The sequence below is a fragment of the Chinchilla lanigera genome, unplaced genomic scaffold (assembly GCF_000276665.1).
Source record: "Chinchilla lanigera isolate Chin_1 unplaced genomic scaffold, ChiLan1.0 scaffold00021, whole genome shotgun sequence".
NCBI lineage: Eukaryota > Metazoa > Chordata > Mammalia > Rodentia > Chinchillidae > Chinchilla > Chinchilla lanigera.
This window is the reverse complement of record NW_004955422.1, coordinates 12,770,684-12,774,084: the sequence shown is the minus strand read 5'-3', so window position 1 is coordinate 12,774,084 and position 3,401 is coordinate 12,770,684. Positions and strand designations below refer to the sequence as shown.

Below are 3,401 nucleotides of genomic sequence, written 5' to 3'. Positions count from 1 at the left end.
TATCAATGACTGCTGTAATGCATGGTGGTATCTTCAAAGTGGTTTCTCAGGAAGACAGAGATACACAAGAAGGATCTAACAAGTAGTTACAGCCTAAGGGTTGTCAAAAATCAAGTGAGCCGTCTGGGGCGAAAGCCATTTTTTGTAGCGTTTTCTCTCCAGCTTCCCATCACTTTGGGACCCCACAACCAGTTAGTGTCCTCTCCCCAGCTGTCAGCACAGGGAGAAGGAATCCTGTTGCAGACTTCTGCGGAGCTCCACCACAGCCTGTACTGTCAGGGGAAGAATGGCTTCCAGGGAGTCTCTGCAGGTATTGTGCAAGGTCCTCCTGGTTTACAGCTTCTGAGCAGCTCTCATGACCCCAGTCCACAGGACCTCTGACTCCTTGGGCTTAGTCTGCATTCTCATGTTCTCCAAGTCCTAGTTCAGAAGCTGCTCCTCTGCTGACTCTAGACCTTTCTGGTTCTCAATGGCAGGAGCAAGAGTGGCCCCTTGTATGGCATATATTCCCAGGGGTTTTTCCATGTTTGAATGATTCACACACGTCCGTGGGTGGGCATCTGCAGCCAGTGCATGGTGGGCCAATTGTGTCATTGTTTCTCTGTGTCATGATAGTTCTCAACTGAGCAGTGGCGGCCGGCCTAAGGGCCAGTGCGCAACAGCGCTTGCCACCACGTGGCTCCCCTTGTGCCAGGGGCCCTCCCTCCGGGGGCCTATGAGGCAGGAAGCTAGCCAGCCAGAAGACCGGCACTCCCCGCCCGTGGCTCCCCATGCGCCGGGGGCCCTCCGTCCGGGGGCCTACGAGGCAGGGAGTGAGTTGCCGGTCAGAAGACCGGCACGTCTCCTGTATTCTTTTGCATTTGGAAAGATAGAAGGAATGATGTCAGCCCACAATGTAAATTGTAGTTTGATATTTTGTTTCCTAGAAATGGTCAAAAATGCTTTCTGGTAACTGGAAAAATAAAAGATCATTTTGCCACTTGCAAAAGGCAGGCCGTGGTCTCAAGCTGATGAGGTCCATGGTCGAGGGGAGTGCACAAGGTCTGGTGGTTCCTGACCTTTCCTGCATGCCTGCAGCCTGAGCCTTCGGCCCGACTCCATCCGACCATGGCTTCGGCTTTGGAGGAGTTGCAGAATGATCTAGAAGAGGTAAAGGCGTTGCTAGAAAAGGCCACTTGGAAGAGAGTATGTGATGCCCTAATAGCGGAAAAATCCGAGATTAAAACAGGAATAAAGAGTAAGATGCAAGACAAATCACAGAAGAATCCAGAACTTTATGATGATGAAAAACTGGCTGCTGTGGTTGCTCCCATCACAACAGGATACGCAGTGAAGATCAGTAGTTACGGATGGGATTGGTCAGATAAGTTTGTGAAAATCTACATTACCTTAACTGGAGTTCACCAAGTTCCTGCTGAGAACGTGCAGGTGCATTTCACAGAGAGGTCATTGGATCTTTCGGTAAAGAATCTAGATGGGAAGAGTTACTCCATGATTGTGAACAATCTCTTGAAACCCATCTCGGTGGAAGGCAGTTCAAAAAAAATCAAGACTGATATAGTTCTTACCTTGTGTAGAAAGAAAGCGGGAAACACTCAGTGGGAGTACTTAACTCAGGTTGAAAAAGAGTGCAAAGAAAAAGAAAAGCCATCCTACAATGCTGAGACAGATCCTAGTGAGGGATTAACGAATATTCTAAAGAAAATTTATGAAGATGGAGATGATGATAGGAAGCAAACCATTGTTAAAGCCTAGGTGGAATCAAGAGAGAAGCAAGCCAAAGGAGATACAGAATTCTGAAACTTTCAAGTCCTTTGGAGAACTATGATACAGAAATACTGATATTTCCAATAAGGGAATGTTGGTGAGCTGCACATAGAAATTTGACAGTTGCTACAAAGCCTTCCAGGTAAAGGCAGTGAATTCTCCATTTCTTACTGAGGATTTATTTAAATAAGATATGCATATTAAGTACTTCCTGTAAAGATGGTTCCGGTAGTACCCTGGTCATTTTGTTCATGAAAGGGTCACATGGTATTCTCACTGAAATATAAAAAGCAAGTCTTGCCTAATGAAAACAATACATTATGTATATTTTTGTTCAGCTTGGAGGTAGAAAACAAAAGGATATGCTTGCCTGTATAGATGACAGTTCCCACTAATGTAAGAACAAGAATAAAACTGAATTTTTGTATGAAATTCAAATTTGTGCTTGTGCTTCAAATTTGCAGTAGAGCGGATGATCCCCTGTTGCCAGCTTGAGCAGTGCAAATAGCAGGGATTACCACGCACTAATCCAATCACAAATGTTTCTATCTAGATTTAAATATATTTGTGTATAAATATAGAATTGAAGTAATAGAAAAGCATCTTCATGAAGTACCAGTTAGTAAGTTTTACCATGGATCAGATAGCTTCAAAACTAATAACCCTAAAGTAAAAATAATTAATTTGAAAATCCATTTATTCCTATATTCATTTTTTTTAAAATTTATTTTTCCTGTACCAGGAATCGAACTCATGACCTTGCTCTTGCCAGGTAGGCTCTGTGCCACTGAGCCAAATCCCCAGCCCCTATTCCTATGTTCAATAAAGTTGGATTTTTATGTAAAAAAAAAAAAAAAAGATCATTTGGAAAAACCCGAAGTTTGTAACCCACTGCTCACTTAGGAACAGAAGGATGTCTCCTTTCATTTGAGCTTTCCCAAGGGTGTTTTTCTGGCTTGCCCAGTTAGGAGAACTATATTTCAGGTAGCTGGTTAAGTGCGAGCACTAACGTCTGATTATTATGGTCTTCTGTTCTCCAATTAATTTCAGCAGATTCCAAGGCCACGTGAATAGGAAAATGGACATTTATGAGAGAGGTGGGGAAGCCCAACATGAAGAAGCAAATGGGGCTGTAGCCCTGGCATCAGTTCAAAAAAGAACTTATAGTAGAGTTATGGTAAAACTTATGATAGAACTTACGATAGTGTTATGACTTGATAAAGGCATTGTAGATTGAAAACACTGTGCATTGAAAATGCATTTAATACACTTAACCTAGTGAACATCAGAGCTTAGGTAGCCTTAGCTCAGAACACTTAGACTAGCTTATCATTGCCCAAAAGCAGCTAACGCAAAACTATTTGATAAAAGTAGTTTTTCTTGTCACCATAGTTACAGTCTCTGTAAGTTACACATGGATCATGCTAGGCAACATGAAGAAACTTGTGCTTGCAAGCGAAGTTACCTAAAATTTTACAGAACAGTAGCTTTTTTTTTTTTTTCTTTGAGACCAGGTCTTACTATGCAGTTTAGGATAGCCTTAAACTCACTGTGCAGCCCAGGCCTTGAACTTGTGGCAATCCTCCTGCCTCAGCCTCCTGAATGCCAGGATTATAGGCATGTGCCACCATGCC

The 3,401-nt window shown here is 43.0% G+C and overlaps 1 pseudogene; it reads left to right on the top strand.

Annotated features, from left to right (window-relative positions):
* The first annotated feature begins 1,106 nt into the window (after window positions 1-1,106).
* LOC102021455 lies at window positions 1,107-1,755 on the top strand (annotated as a pseudogene).
* Window positions 1,756-3,401: the final 1,646 nt, after the last annotated feature.